This window comes from Crocodylus porosus, unplaced genomic scaffold, assembly GCF_001723895.1.
Source record: "Crocodylus porosus isolate Cpor-Errol unplaced genomic scaffold, CroPor_comp1, whole genome shotgun sequence".
Taxonomy (NCBI): domain Eukaryota; kingdom Metazoa; phylum Chordata; order Crocodylia; family Crocodylidae; genus Crocodylus; species Crocodylus porosus.
Genome location: NW_017728943.1, coordinates 70,313,135 through 70,332,159, shown reverse-complemented (window position 1 = coordinate 70,332,159; position 19,025 = coordinate 70,313,135). Strand labels below are relative to the sequence as shown.

Below are 19,025 nucleotides of genomic sequence, written 5' to 3'. Positions count from 1 at the left end.
AAACACAGATTATCTCACATCTACTACAGCAAAGTTCTTATGCCTTCCTCTGTAGTTCTGGCCACTGATGTAGACAGGATACTGGACTAAATAACCCCTAGGTATGGCAGTTTGTTCTAACTACCATGCATGTAGGTATGCCCTAGGTCTCTCCAGGTGAACAGGTATAATACATAGCTGCACTGATTAAGATACTGCAGTTTATTTGCTGGCCCTGGTCACCTGATCCTGGTTAAGATTACCAATGATTAATACTGTATCCCTACTGCACACTAGGGATCAGTATCTACTGACTATAATGGAGGTGGTAAACATGTATAGAATAACAGCACTCCTCAGCTCTAGTAGAATACTTGCTTGATGCCCCACCATTTAAACTGTATGGAAACACCATGTACATACACACAACCATTTCTTAGTTTAATGAGGTTCAGCAGCCTCTGTTGACTCTTCAGTAAGAAGCGAGAAGCCAGGAGGTGGTGGCAAAGATGGAACGTCCATGTGGGAATGGAGAAGAGCAGGTTGAAATTCAGCCTGTGCTCCTGAACGAGTCAGATAGCACAGGGAATCAAGCATGGTGCTGTAAGCGGGGCAGCTGCCTGTGTGGAAAGGCTAATGCTCAGTCAAACATATTACAGGGCCCTACTTTGTGACAATGTTCTGAATGCAGCAAAGGGGTCTATGAAAAATACTGCAGTCTCTTCTCAGGCTGAAGTTGAAAAAAAATCCTAATCCCAATCTTGTACCACCATTATTACCACAAGTGCAGATTTTTCTTGCTGCTTTCATTTTCTTTAACAAAATACATTCTTGAAGATGCCACCTGCAGGTTAAGCTTTCCCTGTCTAAGCCTTAATGGAACTGTTCATAGTTTGGGCAGGTTTGACAGATCTCTCTGCCTAGTGCAGTAGGATATAAAGCCTCTTCATCCTGATACTGTTGTTACCCTAAGCTTGGCAGAAGTCAATTAAATATTCTGTGCTTATTTATTGCCCTACTCCAAGGCTACTGGAGTAGGGCAATAAATACAATTTAATTGTATTTCCAAACTGGATTCACATGTAAAAACTTAGGCCACAAGTTGAACTAGAAAAGCAGCCCATTGATTAGGCTGTTCAACTCCTGAGAAGCGGGGGCACTGGCTACATGCTGCACAAGCCACATGGACTCCCATGCTGTGCTGCACCGAAGCATGCTCTCCACCCTGTACGGTCCTCTCTCCTGCCACATGTGCACTGCACCATAGCGGGCACCCCCCATGCCATGCAGAATGTCCAGGCCCCCAGAGCTCTGTAGCTGTGGGCTCCCTCACCCCATGGACTATGCTGCCCGACTTTGCCCACCCCCAGGGATGAGGGAAGGAAGTGGAAGCTGGAGGATACAGAGTAGGGGTGTGCGAAGCAGGCTCTATTCGATTCGGATTCGGCCCGAATCAGGGACAGAGATTCAATTCATTGATTCGGATGACTGTTCCTGATTCGATTTGGCCGAATCCAAATCTGAAGATTGGATGCTGATTTGGAGAACCAGTGATTTGGACCCAGACACAGCTTTAAATGTTTTTTCTACATACTTTGAGGTAGAAGGCATAGCTTGTGATTGCTGCGATGCTGGGGCACATGGAGCGTCCCACAGAAATGTGGAAGGGCCTCCACGTGTTTGGTGGCAAGCCTGGAAGTGGAGTGAGAGTACTTCTGGTCCACTTCTGGGTCTGCCGGGGAGTGTGCTGGGGGCCACCCCACAGCCCCCCCAGCTCAGTGACTGCACATGGGGGGACCCCGGGTGCCCCCCCCAGACCCAGGAGGCATCAGTTTTCAAGCTGGGGGGCGGGGGGCCCTGTATGCTCCCTGGCAGACCTGGAAGTGGACCGGAAGTGCTTCTGGTCTGCTTCCAGGTCTGCTGCCAAGCATGCTGGGGAGCCCCCCGTGCGCCTGTGGGATGCTCTGTGTACCCCAGCACCACAGCATTAATGGGCCCCTGCTACCAAAGGTATGTAGAAAAAACATTTAAAGCTGTCTCTACGTCTGAATTGATTCAGACAGTTCCGACTTGATGCGGAGAAATTAAAGGGTTCTGTTTGGATTCAGAGATTTGACCACTAAATGGGGCCGAATCGCCACCAAACTGAATCTGGGACCAAAGCTTTGCACAGCCCTAACAGAGAGAGGGAGCCTGCAGACTCCAGAGGTAGCAGCAGGAGAGTGATGGAGGAGCGATACCTGGATCAAGAGCCTGGGTGCTGCAGGTGTACCGCACAGGTGGCCTGCAGGCTTCCAGTTGTACAGCCCTCACTTAAGCTAATAACAAATACGTTCTTAATTGTGCCAGCTGCCAGCAACCCTTATATAGCCATGGCAGCAGACACAAGTGAGTTCTGCCCTGTCCTGGTGGCCCTGAAAACAGGAGAGAGGTCGTACAGAATCTCTACTCTCCCCAAGAAGTTATCATTGCGTGGGGAATCCTCCATGGGCCAATTATACTGCTTCATGTTAAGGGAGTTGTACAGCTGTCTTAACATGGACCAGGATATGAGCTCAAGTCCTGAGGCTGGAGTTCAAAAAAAGATCATATAATGTTACTGTTGATTATATAGTTGACCTAAGACAGGTAAACAAATCTCAGGTTTCAAGTCAGTGAGTCTTCAGAGCATTGACACTTGGAAAAAGGCACTCATTATCCAGCAGGCCTAGGCCTTAAGAGAATAACAGAACAAGAACAAGAAAGAACAAAATGGAAGTCCCCAGTAGGGAGTGAAACATCTGTTGCCTATGAAAATTTGAACTGACGCCTGAGACCAAAATGGCTGTTGACGTTTTCATGCAGTAAATGTGTTGAATAGATTAAGGGTGCTGTAAAGAAGAAAACAAAAAGCATGACAGGTTCTTGGTTCTTTACAACAGAGATGTAGCAATCAGGTGAAGTCTTGGGACTAGTTTATGAGCCAGGGACTTACAGGAAAGTTAGTTCCAATAGGTGTTCATATGGACTGGTGTCCAGCAGCATCTCCTAGGATTGCAACAGGTGTCTTTGCTAGTAATTTTATGTATGATTCAACTTGCACATAAAAAAAAGAGGGAAAAGCCAATTGATATGTCAGATCATTGCACTGAGCACTTTCAGCTGGAAAATAAGGACTCCTGAAGAGATTTTCTGAGCTTTCTTAAGGCTTAAGTGTCACAGCTCATCTAAAGAGAGCTTAAAAAGGGAAAAGCTCCCTTGAAGAGCTGAAACTCACTGTTCCTGACTCTGCACCATGATTGAGATAATACCCATTAAAATTCTGATGCTGCTGCCACCACTTAAGGATATTTTAAAAGAGAAGATTCTTTTCTGTTTAAGGGCAGCAGGTATGGCACATTTCCATTTTCTGAAGAGATTTGGTAGCATATTAAATAATTACACAAAAGGCATGCCCAAGATAAAGGCCTTTCAGCTACCCTGGTAAGACAAACCCATTTAAGAAAATACCCATGGGCACCAATCAGACTCTTCCATAAACTTACAGGCCACGCTGTCTAGGATGGTTTAAGGATGCTGAATGCCATTGCTCGGATGTAAGATTAGATCTGTTGGGACAAAATGTTCCACCCCACAAAGACCTCACCAGGCTGGCTCTAGCTTCTACAGGTCAAGCAATCAGAACTCCCCCCACCCCTCTTTAGAAAGGCCCTGACCCCAACCCAGAAGAAATCACATGGTAGAGGGGCAGCATGGGAGAGATTGCGTGGCATGGGGTAGGGGTGGCGTGCGAGGGAGACTGCACAGCAGTAGAGGATCTGCTACATCTTTGGTTCTGGCCCTGACCTGGGGCTAAGGCTATAGCTGGAGCTGTCACCACTGCTGTTACCTGGCCAGGGCCAGGGCCATCCTGTGCTCTGTGTCTCAGGCTGGAGCGGGAGCTGGAGCTGCTGCACTGCATAGTGGTGGTGCAGGAAGGAGGTAGGCAGCAAGGAAGCAAGTGTCTAGGGGTCAGTCACTTGGGGAGGGACAGGAGTGGCAGGAGGGACAGGCAGCAGGAGGTCAGGCACTGGGGGGTGAAGTTACTAAGGGAAGATGGCAGTGGCATAGAAGCAAGGGAACAAGAGGGGGTCAGGCTTCCTGCCCCACCCTGCTGGTTTCTTCCCACTGCTTTCTCTACCACAGCAGTGGGGGAAATATTTAAGACAGCCCTCCAATAATTAGATTCTATACATGGAAAATTATAACAAATGAATAATTTTCCATGTTCAGAATCTAATTTTGGGGGGAAGGGGTCATCTTAAATTTGAAGTTGTATTGGATCTGGGTAATATAATACTTCCCAAAAACAGGTTTAAATTGAACCTGTGAGAAAAGCTACTGCTATACATGAATATACATTCTTGTCCCTGACTATAATTCCATAAGTGACTTGACCATTTGAACTGTATAAGTGACAGTTCCATAAAGGTAATAGGGGAGTCATTCTATCTATGCATGTTATTGATAGACAAAAACCTTAACTCCCAGGTGACTCCTGAATATGTGTGCTGGTGTGTATATCCATGAGTCCATTATAAACACACACATACACAGAGGAACATTACATAACATATCCCAGAGTACCTAAATTATTAAATCTATTCACAGTTCATAATGTATGATCTCTTAGAAAATGTACGCATACATATACAAAAAGAAGACTCAAGAACAGCCTGTTTGGAATTTGAATGCAGGAATCTAAAAGTGAAAAGCCAGTCAGGGTGTGCGAGGCGGGCTCTATTTGATTCGGATTCGACCTGAATCGGGGACAGTGATTAGATTTGTTGATTCAGATCACTGCCCCTGATTCAGTTTGGCCAAATCTGAATCTGGAAGTGGACTGGAAGTGGACGTGTCAGCCGGGGAGCACACAGGGGGGCTCCCCACCCCCTCCTCCCTGGCTCGGCAATCAGCCATGGGGGGACCCTGGGTACACCCCGGGACCAGGAGGCACTCCCTGAGCTTCTGCGGGACACTCCATGCACCCCAGCAGTGCAGCATTCACAAGCCGCCTCGTACCTAGATGTACATAAGAAAAACATTTAAAGCTGTGTCTGTGTCCAAATCTTTCTGAAACTCTCTGAATCAATTCAGAGGGTTCTGATTCAATTCAAAAAGATTAAAGGGTCCTCTGATTCGATTTGGATTCGGAGATTTGGCCACAAAATCAAGCCGAATAGAAACAGGGACCAAAGCTTCGCACAGTCCTAAAAGCCAGGACCCAAATTCAGGAGGAAAATAAATTGTAGTAGAAGACCCACTTGACACAGAGAAGTTGTAGAAGTAACATAAATCTCTTAAATTGGCGCAAAACTGTGTGGATATACTTCTGTTGCTTTTCATTTGGCTTGTATTTGCTTATCAATTTTAGTTAAACTGTAGACAAGGCAGGCCTCAGAGCTGCTCTACGTACAAACTTAGTTTAAATAGCTAAATCAAATATAAATGACATCTGATATGTTTGGTGTAAATTTGCACAGGAACATCCTTCCCTCAGAATAAAAGTATTTATTACAACTTAGCTAATGTTAAGTTTTTATCAATTTAGGCAAAATCAAAATAGGCTTTTAAGTCCAAAATAAGAGTGTCTACACAGTGACAAAATATATTACTGTATTTACTCACATGCCACATGCTGTCCCCAATAAGACACATCCCCTGGTTTTAGAAGATAGCATGAAGAACAAAAACCATTTTTCTTACCAATAGCAAGCATGGGTAGCTGCAGTAGGAGGGTGCAGCAACCTATGGCTGCTCCCTTAACCTCCTAGCTGCTGTGGATAATTCTTCCCTCTGCAGCAGTAGGATCTACCCCAACAACAGCTTGAGTATGTCCTTTTAACAAAGTGAAATGGGGGTGCAGAGGATGGCAGACAAGGAAAAGTAACATGCTCATGTTGAAGAGACCCTAAAGCTGCTGCTAAGTCAGAATCTGTTGCTGCAGAAACTTCTGTTAAGGGAGGAATTATCCACAGTAGCTAGGAGAGTAGCAAACAACCACAGATTAGTGCTCCCTCCTATTGCAGCTGTCTGTGCTTATACTGCTAGCAAGCAAGGAAATACAGTAGAACTGAGCCCTGGGACACAACTTTAAGTGTAGTGAAGCAGCCTGCACAGAGCTGGCTGGGCCAGCCCCAGCCCCAGCCCCAGTGAGGTAATATGCACAGAGGCAGCCCCTACCATATTTTGCTTAATACACAGCTAATTTGTGGAATAAAAATGCATATGGTATGTGAGAAAATATGGTAATTGAATTTGATGTGGTTATTTTCTTGTGAGGTTATCTACAGAGCAGCTTTAGGTGTGATGTTGGAGAGGTCAATAGAAGCAGGTGTTAATTATATGACGGCAAATAAAAATTTAGGGAAAAAATAGAAGGATGCAAGAAGGTTAGGGGAAAGGCACTCCTCTTTTATCTTACCCTTTTAGTTCACTGCTTTTTCCGTTACAGTAGATCAACCATCCTACTCCCTCTATGGATAAATCACATCTCTATGCATGTCATCTTTAAGTTTGCCACAAGGTCACACCAGTCCAAAAAGTCAAGATCTGATCTCAGTTACAATTATGTGAATAAATCTTTACTGACTTCATTGAACTGAGCTTGCTCTGTCCCCTGGAAAATATTATACAGATGATAGTACCATCTAGATACACAATTTTCAGTGTTGGCCCTACTGTCCTACGCATTATTTAGACCAAGTGTAAAAAAATAGTCCATGGAGAGTTTTTAATTTACATTGGCAAGACAGACAAATCCAGGGAGAAAGGAAGTATTATCTCCATTCCACAGATGATTCCAGGTTGGAGCAGTCCTGGCTGGCAGGGGGCTTAGGGGCTAAGTACAGACAGTCAAAAAACCTGAGCCTGAATTGATTAAATCTTCACAGGTTAGTTTAAACTGCATAGATTGAACCAATAAGCAAGTGAAAAAGACATTCACTTTTGATTCTGGAAATTCAGCCACATGCCTGCAGTGGTCCAAGCCAGAAGCTAGGGGTCACTAGAGCACACCTCCCTGCTTGGCTGAAGCAGACCGCTTGGGCCAAGGCTAGCCCACCCACTCTGTGAGTGGGGTGGGGAACAAGGGGGGTTGCAAAGGAGGTGCACAGCATTCTGGGATCCTGGGGGACTATAAGTTAACTTGAATCTGGAGGGGATCAGGGACAGAAGTTCAATAAACCAATTTAACCTAAAGCAGTTAAGTCTGATAGTACTTCCAGATTTATCTTAAACAGGTTTGGCCATTTTAAAAGAGTTGTATGTGCAGTTAACTTCTGTTATGTTACAGATTTGAACTGGTTTCCAATCACTTATGCCAATTTATGTGTAATTTCTGTCCCTAGCCAGAGAGGTCAGCTTGTTCTGACCCAGCTCAATGTGCTGCAGAGGGGCTGGCTGGGGCACAAGGCAATACCATGTTCCATGTCTCACAGATGGCATCACAAGTTGGTAACAACTCTGGGCTGTGGCTGGGCTAAACTCTGCCCCTTGCTGGGTCTGTAGCATTCTGCCCTAACACTCTGCCCTTTGCAGGGCCTCAAACACTCCGCCCGTTTGAGCCCCATTCTCTATGCCCCTCACAGGGCCTCATTTGAATGGCCGTACTCCACACAGCCCCTTTTGGTGCCCCTTGGGCCCTACACTACAAGGCCTTTCAGGCTTTCATACTTGCACTCCAGCCAGCCCACACGCAGCCTTTCAGGCCGCCCTTACACAGACCCTACTCTACATGACTGCCAACTTTCTGCTTCACACTGGGCTGAACTTGGCTTCTAGCCCCCCTCTGGGCCTCTCAGTCCCCCTTCACAGGGGCCACTACTTGGTCCCCCTTAACTGGGGCCTTGGGGGTCTTACACCCCATGGGAATCAGGTGTTTCAATATATATGTCTGGACCCTTCCTGTCCCTGCTATGGGGTTACCCACCAGATTGTAGCGGCTGGGTCTATAAGGCACCTCTTACTCGCCTTTCACTAGGGTGGCAACTGGCATGGCATTTCCTGGGGACCACCACACCACAGGGAGACCCACCATATCATCCATCCCTAGCAGGGTGTAGTTTTACATCATGCCCCAGGACCAGGAACATCCTGCATCCCCATTTGTTCCCCTGCCATGTACCTCCAAGATGTCCCATGAGCAGCAGCTCCAGCCAGACAATATTCCCTCTCCAGCTGTTAGCAGTAAACTGCTAACTCAGCACTGAAGGCCTGGGTTTAAAATGAAGTTTACTCAGCCCCCTCCTCCTATCACCAAGCCCTCCTGTGATCATGTGATCACCTCATCAGGGCTGGCTCGCACTTGCTCTCTGCCCTGCTGCCTGTTCTGTGCCCCAGCCAGCTGCATCAGCATCTACACGTGCACTGATATAGCATAAAAAACTCTGCATCAGGGTAGTGCTTGTAATTAAATACAAGTACTACCTGCTGTGGAGTTTATTAGTTTGCTCCAGCCTAATAGCCCTGCACATGTAGGAGCCAAATTCTTTACTGCAAAGTTAATTAGTCTACTCTGCACTAAACGTCTTGTGTAGACTCACCCGCAAAGGAACTGTCAGTATGCTTTGCATGTCAAGATGGAAAGTTAATGTGGAGTTACTAGTGTGCTGTAAATTCATTCAGTATGGGAATACTTCAATCAGTTTCATATATTTGGCTTTTCCATGCCCTTGAATGTTCCCTTGTTCTTGTATCATGAATCTTTATTCTTTATTAGTAAGAGTTCTCATCCTTTGGTTATTTTAAATAATTTTATTATTCATTTAGCCTTCTCTTTCTCCAAGTCTGTTCAGGACAGAAACAGCAGGGATGCAGAAGGTCAGGACTGAGGAGTCTTGAGCAGCATGTTTAGTGCTATCAGTCACTTTGATGTGTTAAAATTCACTCTGGGAAAGGTTGGATCAGGGACAGACTTTTAAACATAATTGTTGTGATGCTCATTAGAAAGTTGAGGAGACAAATCTCTCATCCTATACAAAAAAAACAAAACTGAAAGCTGAAACTCAAGAACAAATAGGTCAATGAATATTGCCCTTGCCTTTAGGTATTTTTCACCATGGTGACCAAACTATCTTGAGGAGCCAAGATAGTTTAACATCACTGACTGCAAAGGGCTAAGTCAAGCTCTTGAATGCAAAGTCCCCACCCTTGAAAGAGCAACTGATTCAAAGCGACAAAGTGGATGTAGTCTGTTCAGAAGTAAATCTGGCTGCGTGACAAGATGTTACCTGGCAGCCAGGAAGGCACAACTACACTTGTCTTTCCTCATATTGCCAGGGTACTGTTGCTATAGATAAGTAGGGCAAGGACATTGCTCTAGTAAGTTCTGTCAGTCTGGAGACCAGCAACAACAAAATGATCATCACTTGAAAACATCTTCATATAATAATGCTCTGTGGAATTGTGTTACAGGATAAATTGCATTTTTACTGCATTTTTGTAATTCACAATCAAAATTCAATTAAAGTCAACGTGAAAATGTCAGGCAAGTGCTTAAAAGTGAGTAAATAAGATTTAAATACTTATTTCAACAGAAGTAAACAGAAGAGTTTTTTTAAGTTAGTGTGTATTACTAACTGTTCATTTGCACCCTCACTCAAAAGGGATCAATAATTTCTGCTTCCCTTGCAATGTTACCTTGCACCATAAAAAAACCCAGAAGTTAAAATTTTCCTGTGTTTTGCACCGTATCTTTTTTTACCAACACTAGAAGCCTGATAATCTGTATAGATTTTTGCCAAGTAATTGTAAAACTTTATGCAGACAGTAGTGGAAAATTCTGGTTTGATGGCATTTAACATTCACTTTGCACACATGTTAATTACTCCATAAGAGCCCTGCACTCCACTAATTTTCACACCGAACTTTTATACATCTTAGCTGATTGTTGGCACTGAGTTTTGAAATCATGCAGTTTCTCTAAGGATTGGTGACATAATGGCTGCAAATGTATACTTAATGAGAATGAAGGTACCAGTATGTAGGTGGATACAGAGTTGCAATTGTTGTCCTACCACAGCAGTAAGAGCCTCACTCCTGCAAAGCATTTGATCTTTTTGTTCAAGGTAATAGGAGTTTTTATGTTAGGTGAACCAAGAAAGCATGTAGTGAAAAGGTAAATTACTGTCAACATACATAATAAAATACTTTAAAATCTTTATTTTTATAGATACAGCTCATTAATTAATTTTATGTATTACTACTTGAACACCTTGCCAGTCCCATGCCTTTGGCCTTGCCTTCCAATTCATAGTACATGCAAATGAAAGTATGCCCTCATGCAGCATTACTGCCTGACCACAGTCATTCCACTTGTCTTCATGAAGAGATATATATAATGGCTCCATGCTAAACCATAGGAAGCATCTCATGTCTCCAAGGGCTTCATTAGGAGTTGTGAATACTGAGCATCTCACAAGACAAGTGCATATATGTATAGCACTTACATGGAGAAAGCTGAATCACTCACCTGCAATTTGACCCTAAAAATGATTAAATGAAAGGCATGAATACTGAAAAATATTCCTAGGGCTAAAGCTTATTTAATGCCACTGGAACATAAACTGCAGAAAACAGCATGATGCTGAGATTAATTTAAACCAGTCATTGAGATATATCATTAAAGTTTAGTATAACAAGGTTTTAGACTTTCAGCAAAATAAAAAGAATATAAAACAGTTCACGGCACAAATGGAAAGTCTGTAACTTAGACTAGAATTTCTGCTCCTTCCCCACATTACTGTGCACTGTATGAGATGAAAGAAAGTATCAGAGTAAATTTCACAAGTAAGGAATGACTGAAGTACTCACCAGAGCCGTAAGATGAATTAAGGTCACAGATCCAAAGTTCAGTAGTGCAGAGGTTCCCAACCCCCAGGCCATAGCCTGGTACCGTGCCACGAAGGGTTGGCTGCCGGGTTGTGACATGAGCTTTGATCACTGCTAGCAACAGTTCTACGCCCAGGCCACGTCAACACCGTGCTGTTTGGCTGGGTGAGAGTGTCCTCCCTTGGCCGATGACTGTGACTTTAACTTTCGAAATTGGACCACAGTAACTGTGGCTGGTCACTTCTGTGTCAAATGCAATGGCTAACAGATGATTAAGCAAACTTCAGTGGATTGCTTTTTTGGAAAGAGTGCTTCTGAGAAAGGGGGCAATGAAGCTTTAAACAACAGCAAGGAGAACTGTGCAGAGGATGTACAATGCCAAGAAAATGCCAAAGAAATGAAAAAAGCAACTTTCAATCACAAGTATGACTCCTCGTATATAAAGTAAAAATTAAATTTAAATATGTAAATTAGATTATTTCTATACCTGGTCTGCCAAAATTCTTTGAGTGAGTTTGCCGGTCCGCAGTATAGAAAAGGTTGGGAATCACTGCAGTAGTGCACAGATGGAAATCTTACAAATCTCCCTCTCTGAGCTGAAGCATCTTGCTCATTTCAAACTGTCCATCTTCTGTTAGATTTACCACAAATGAGCTGTCTCTAAAACATCCAATCACATTTTCTAGTAAAAGCAAAGGGAGATTTTTTTTAGGTTCTAACATCTCCTGGTATATTGGCTGGAATAGCAGAATGTCTCTGCTGTCACATGTTAAAACAAAGAGAAGATGGGTGAAATGCAGGCTCCATTGAGGCAATAGCAAAATTCTCACAGACTTTCAGAGTCATCTGGGTGTGGTTAGTGAATTAGAACTAACTGATACCCCTGAAATTTAGGCTCTACCTCTGTTTAGGCAAGTGTATTTAATGAACATGATGCCACAACTGGAACACAGGACCCCCCACCCCCCGCACTTTGTGAGGAGTTCACAACCTGGGGCTGTTTTTGATACAATTCTGAAGCAAACCATGGACCTAACCCAGAGTCCATTGAGGTCAGTGGTAAAACCTCCACTAATTTTACAGGACCTGGGTCAAGCCCTCCAAACAAAAGTCAAGGGCCCCAGCAGTAAAGAAACCAGAGCAGTTCTGCTGATGAATAGTGAAAACAGGATTCTGGGAGTCCACAAAGGAGGTCTGTATCTCTGTATGCTGGGTACCAGCTAAACAAGCCTACTCCTTAGAGCATGACAGATAGAAAACATAGCAAGAGCAGTCGATCTGCTAGTGGATACACAGATTCATTAGCAATCATCTCTCATCCACAACCAGTCGGGGGTCTCACAGAAGCCTCAGGGTAGGTATAAGTTCTTCATGGCTTTGAGTGTTGGGAGAATTTCTTCCTCCAGTTGGATATGCTTCATACAGGGAAAGGATGAGACCCAAGGAAATGGATGAAACAGACATAAGTAATGACAGCCTAAGTACACCTAATTGTTTGTAGTCAAAGCATTTTGCTATCAGCATTAATTTGTTGTATTTGAGACCAAAACAGAACAGCAACAATTTTATTCAACATCATTGCAATTATGGTACTAAAAATAGAATGAGTAGGGCTGAAAAATAAAAGTTTCCTTGCAGGGGGCTGCCTTTTCATCTAAGGACAAGCACAGGACTGGGCAGACACCTGACATGGTGTATTGCCACGTTTACAAGTGCAATCTGTTAGGATGTAACAGAGACCAAACCACGGGCACTTTTACATGTGCTCTGGAGGCTGGGGTGGGGAGGGTGGGGGCAGTGCATTAAATTAGAGCACTTCTAATTAAAGTGCTGCAGAGTCTTGTGGGTCAGTATCCCTGCGCTTCAAAATGAAGGTGGAGGTGCTTGTACTAAAGCTCATTTGATAAGCTTTAGTTCAAGCACCCCTGCTGACATTTTGAAGCACTGGGATGCAGATATACGAGACGTGGGAGGCTGCTGGAGTGCAGTAATTGCCACACTCCAGAAGACTCAAGTTTGCTTCAACATGCTGCAATTACAGCGCAGTGGAGCAGCCTCTCAGCTCATGTGCAGGCACCATAAGTGGATCCTTCAGGCAGGCACCTCCCTTCAGGCATTTTCCCCACCCTTGTTGCCTTTAAAGAAACATATTCAGCAGGTAAAAAAATGCCATTATACATATGGAAATACTTCACCTGTACAGAGCCTGTACCTGGAGAGCCGGTATGTATTAAGAGCCCTATTTTAAAGATGGTGACACTGGAACATAGGAATGTTAATGTCTTAATTAAGTGCCTGGCTACATGCCTACTCAGGGGACTAAAAGGGCATAAGGGGCCCTTTGTAGCATACATGCATCACCACTCCTGTACAAGGAGAGAAAAACTGCTGCCATGGTGTTTTTCTCCTCCCCATACACATGGGCAAAGAATGCATAAGCAGAGATAGGGAGTAGCTGAAGTCTTGGTTTTTGCCCATCTTATGTACCAGCAAGTGCTGAGAGAGTAGTAAGCAGCACCAGCAAAAGCGCTGGCATAGGTTTCTTCCCCCCTAGTGCAAGGGGGAAGCAGGGACTGGATTCTGACTCTGGATCATAATCCGTTTCCTGCCCTGCTCCTGGGGCAATGCAATTCAGTACTTCTTGTGCTCAGTGACTTCTCTAGCTATTAGTTTGATCAAGGCTAGACAGCGAGCCCATTGCAAAGTTAAAGGCAAATCCCATCCCATATCTCTCATCTTCTTGACCCTCACTACAATTATATTCCTCCTGTACAAGTAAATCTGAAAAATGTAGACATTGAAAATGATCATTTAGGTCTTGGAAGTATTTTTATTTTTTGTGCTTGGACCTTTGTAGCACATACCTCTGACCTCTGGTTACACTGGTTCAGATGCTAGGCCACTCTGTCACAATACAAAGGAATCCAGATTAGGTTTCTGGATTGTTTACAGCAATTAGATACTTTCTATTATACAACAAAGTAACTTTACTTTAAAAAAACCCAAACACACTTCTACTTTCTGTATTGTTTGACAAACTGCAGGGAAACAACCCTCCCCTACAAGAAAACTGCAAAAAGCTGGTATAGCTGTTTGAAAAATTAAATATGGATACAGTATTCCAACACACCTGCCACTGTGTCAGCATCTCCATTTAGTGGATGCAGCTGCTCTACAGTGATTTGGTGCTTGCCTTTTGGAGAGATCCTGAAAGAGGCTGAATATCTTTTCTGAGTCATCTGCTATCCCTCAGATCTCTTTTATTTTATATGCCATCACCTAGCACAGACCTGCTCAGGGCTGCAAGCAGGGTGAGATTTGGCTTATGTATCTTGCTCCATAAGGCTTCCCCTTTCACTCATGAATTCACTGACTGGTTACTTACACAAGCATTTGTTCTGCTTAGCACTTCCTGAGCAGCTTAAAGTAAATTCAGTGAAGGACAAGATCTGGTTTCATAGTCAAACAGTTTTAATTTTGATTTCACTAAAGGTGTTGCTTGGATATGAATGGCCCAATCCTGCACCCCAGATTAAGTAGCAGTGCTACTCCTGTGAGGAAGGATTATGAAAACAGAGAGATCTGACTTACTTAAGAACTGTAGGATTTAGCTCAATATTAACATTTATGTCAATGTTTTTCTTTGTAGGCACTGGTAAGGGTAAGGCATCATCTGAAATGCAGTCTACAATTCTGGTCATCCCTGTTCAGGGGAAATAGATTCAGACTGGAAGAAGCGAAGGGAAGGGCTTCTAGGATGATCAAGGGAATATGGTGTCTGTTTTCTTACAAAAGGAGGTTTTAAAAGTTTGACCTATTGAGCCCAGCAAAATGGAAACTCGGAGAGGAAATAACTCCTCTCTCTAAATACATCTGGAGCAAACACCAAAGAGAAAAAGGTGTTTTCTAAGCTAAAAGATAATGTTGACACAAGAGTAGCTGTTGATGGTTTAATGTCTAACAGGGAGGAGGTATCAAGTGTGATTCCCCAAGAGGTCTGTCCTGGGTCCAGTTATTGTTTAATATTTTCAGCAATGATTTAGGCAATGGAACTGATCTGCAGAATTAGCAAATATGCAGATGACAGCAAGCTGAATAGAATTGCAGACACCCTTGAGCAGGGGTTTTCAATGTTTTTTAACAAGTGTACCTCTTCTGCCTCAAAGTTTCACCTCATGTACCCTTTTATATTTTTCTCTTGTTTTTAAGGGGGGGCAGATTGAGGCCCCCATGGTGAGGGTGGGAGTGGGGCTGGAGCAGGCACTGTACAGCTGGGGTGGAGTGTGGGACAGGGCACAAGAGCAGTTCATTTCAGGGTGGGGGGCGGGGTGTGACTACTGCCCTGCACCGCTTTCTCACAGCTGATTGCACATGCAGCTCCGCAGGCTGGTGATGGGCCTCGTGCCCAGTCAATCGCACACCGCCTGCAAAACTGCACATGTGACTGGCTGTGAGAAGGTGGTGCAGGGTGGTGACAGTGGTAGCGGTGGCATGTGAGCCCCACTCCATGTCCAGCCAGCCAGGCAGCATGTGTGTGACCTGTGGAGGGGTACCGCTGCCCTTGCCCCCTTGGCCCTGCTCCTGGGAACAGGCACAGAGTGCAAGCTGAGGTGGGAGGTGCCACAGTGTGCTGCATGGGGCCAGCAGCGTCCAGCATGCCCCACCCTTCCCCTGGGTAAGAAGCAAACTATGGGAACATGCTGGGGAGACGTTGTCACTGCGCCCCTGGGTGCATTCTGTCCCTGTCCATCCGCCTGCGCATACCCCCTACAGTCTTTCTAAATACCCCTAGGGGTACGTGTATTCCCAGTTGACAACCCCTGTCCTTGAGGGTAGGTTTAGGATTCAAAATGACCCCAATAAACTGGAACAATTATATGAAATTAATCAAATGAAATTCAATAAAGATGAGTGCAAAGTCCTGCACTTAGGATGGAAAAATCACATGCATAAATACAGACAGGTGAATACCTGGCTAACCTGCAGTATTACAGGAAAGGACCTGGAGGTTATAGTGGACCATAAGGGGCTTTTTTACACATGCAAGCGCTGCAGCACTGGGGGCTTTGAAATGTGCCTGGTGCTGTGACACTTGCTGTCGTATAAGTGGTGAAATGTGCATCAGTGCTAAGAAAATGGTGGCAGCACGTTTTTGAACTAAAACACATCAAAGGTGCTTTAGTTCAAAAGTGCACCACTGCCATTTTCTGTGTGTTCACACACATTTCACCACTTATACAACTGCATGTGGCTCAGTGCAGTTTGCCTCAGTCCACGTGCAGAGCAGACTCAACGAATCAAATCTGCTCTGAAGCGGCAGATATCTGGCATGTTGTGGGACAGAAAAGTATGTGTATAAGTGCCCAAGATGTCCAGAAGCCAACAATTTTACCGTTGCAGAAAAGGCCATTAGGATACTAGGAGTGCCATATGTAAGTCATGGGAAGTGATTCTTCCACTCCATGCAGCACTGAAATACTATGTCATGTAGTGAGCTGTTATTCCTTTATCCAGGCCCAAGAGCCACTCTTCTCCCTTTCCTACCTTAAACTAAACAAAATACCAACAAAATCTGCCACCTTGGGCAAGGGCTTCACCACAATGCTTCAGTGTTGCCTTTCTTGTCAGCTTCCCTTCTCTCCAGCATCATCTCTCGGGGAGCTTTTAACTTCCTTCATGGGCAACCAATCACCCCTGTCAGTTGCCCTAGTGCTCCTAGGTAGGTAGGCTAGTACCCTTTAACCCACTGAAGCTGAGCTTCAGCCCCTGAGCCATGTACCTTGTTACAGTCCCATTTTGGGTACCACACTTCAAAGAAGTCCATGTCTTAGAAAGACATGAACAAATTAGGAGGTCCAGGAGAGAGCAACAAAACTGACTGGAGACCTAGGAAACATGACTTGCAAGAGAAGGTGGAAAGAACAGGGATTACCATATTTTCTTGCATACCATGTGCCCCCAAATAAAGCGCACACAGTGTAGAAAAAAATTTCAAGAGTCACAACTGATTCTACGATAGAGACAGCAGGAGTTTGCCAGTATGGCAGGACTTCAACAAGGCCCTAGAGCCTTGCAAAGGTAGAAGCAAGATTGTTACTTCTTTACTGTAAATAGCTTTTATATATATTCCTGTAAATAATTAAGTATTGTTTCCACATCACAAGCCTCATCAAAATATTACAGATTGCATGCAGCAGCTCACTAGTCCTGAGCCAGCTCAGTTGCTGCTTTATGCACAAGCTACAGTGCTCAGGAAACAATGGCTAAAGAAGTGGCGGCCATTAGAACACAGTATCTCCCACCTTCTAGTCCAATGAAATAAATCAGTTTCCTCACTTAAGTCATGCACCCCAATCTTGGAGGGCTGATTCTGGGGGGGAGAGATGTGTGTGGTATGCAAGTAAATATAGTATAACTCTGCAGAACAGAATTCTGAAGAGGGATTTGTTAATACTCTTCAAATGACCTGAAGAGTGGTTATAAAGAGAACTGTGACAAACTATTTTCTGTGACTATAGGGCACAGGTAAAAAAAATAATGATCTTAAATGTCATCAAAGGAAATTTAAATTGGGTCTTAGGAAGAACTTTGCTAATTAAGAGGGTAGTTAAACACTGGAATAGATTACCTAGAAAAGCTGTAGAATCCTCATCCCTAGAAGTTTTTAAGAGCATGTTAGATAAATATTTGACTGGAATGGTTTAAACTCAGATGATTCCACTATGAGCAAGGGTTTGGATTAGATTGGCTCCCAAGATCCCTTCCAGTCTATTTTCCAGTCTATGATTTCTAAGAATAAATCGCTGTAAATTGGCCATGAGTAAATTCATGCCAAAAATCAGAAGGCTGCTAATCATCAGGAGAGTGTGAATCTAGAACAGCCTTCCATTAGGAGTGGCGTGGTCAAACAAACCAGTTTTAAGATGGAACTTGATAAGTTTATGAACAGAATTATAAAATGTTCATAATAGCCAGGGGCTGAACCTAGTGATCCAAAAGGTCCCTTTCAGCACTAACTCCCTGTAGTGAATTGGAGCTATATTGACAAGGGAGACTAAGATGCCAAATGCCTTTTTAGATGCCTCGCTCCAGCCTTCAGGCATTACTGAATTCATAAAACCCTTGCTCAGATGCTGCCTAACACTGTAGGTCCTAAAATATATACTGCTGAGTATGTGCATAACTATTAATACTGTGACACAACTGAGCAATTAGGTTCCTAGCTCATAATTAAACCTTGACATGATTTACAAATTAGGCATCCCCCTTCCTACCTTACATGGGGCGCTCAATCCAGTAGGAATAGCTCTACTCAACCCTAGTCAAAATAAAAGAGTGCCAGGAGGTGGTAGTAACAGTATCCTCTTTATACACTGTAGCCCAGGGTTTGGAACACTTAGCACAGGTGTGGGAGACGTGGGTTCAACTCCCTCTTCTGTGTGGGAATCCTGGTGGAAAAGGATGCCTAATTCTTTTTGAGTAGTGGGACTTTAGCCCCTGCCCCTCCCTGGGCCTGTCTTACTGGCTAGCTTATCAGTACTTTACGGCATATAATTCTCTCCGTGCATTGTGTAGGGGAGCTTAGTCACATAACCTGGGTTTATGAATTACACTGGACAGAAGGACTTTTGAAAACACAGAATCTAGGCTTGCTATCTATTTCTTTGGAAATAGATACTGCCATTAGAATGGCATTATTTTTCACTGCAGTTTTCCGTTAAGGAGTATGAGACTAGACTTCTCAATGAGATGAAAAGTTAAAAATAAAAACAAATGTAAACACACACAACTATGTAAAGCACTCTGCAGCAGTCCACCCCCAAATTGACAGCTTTGGAATGAAACAGGTTAATCTAATATATATATGGCTGGATTGTGCAAGTCTCCATGTATGGACATATGAAACATGCACAGTTCATCTATATCAACCTATGTAGTTGTAAGATGAAGTCAAAACCTTTGCAATTAAATTCTATGTGAGGACAGACCAGTCTTTTCAACACCCACCTGGTATGTGAGACAAGAAACACAAGCTGTTAATTTCAGATGAAATTGGACAACCAAAGGAAACAGCATGACAAAAATCACAGACTAAAATCATTTAGTCCTTTAGAGGTACAACATTTTGCATACACCATTTTGGTGTACAAAATGTTCATATTACACCATTCCCTAAAATATGGGTTTTTCACCAGTTT

General features: G+C 43.8%; 1 long non-coding RNA gene across 1 annotated transcript; it reads left to right on the top strand.

Annotated features, from left to right (window-relative positions):
- The first annotated feature begins 203 nt into the window (after nt 1–203).
- LOC109319771 lies at nt 204–18,964 on the top strand. Its single transcript, XR_002103620.1, has 3 exons — nt 204–217; nt 12,541–12,548; nt 18,365–18,964. It is a non-coding gene; the product is annotated as an uncharacterized LOC109319771 (long non-coding RNA).
- Nucleotides 18,965–19,025: the final 61 nt, after the last annotated feature.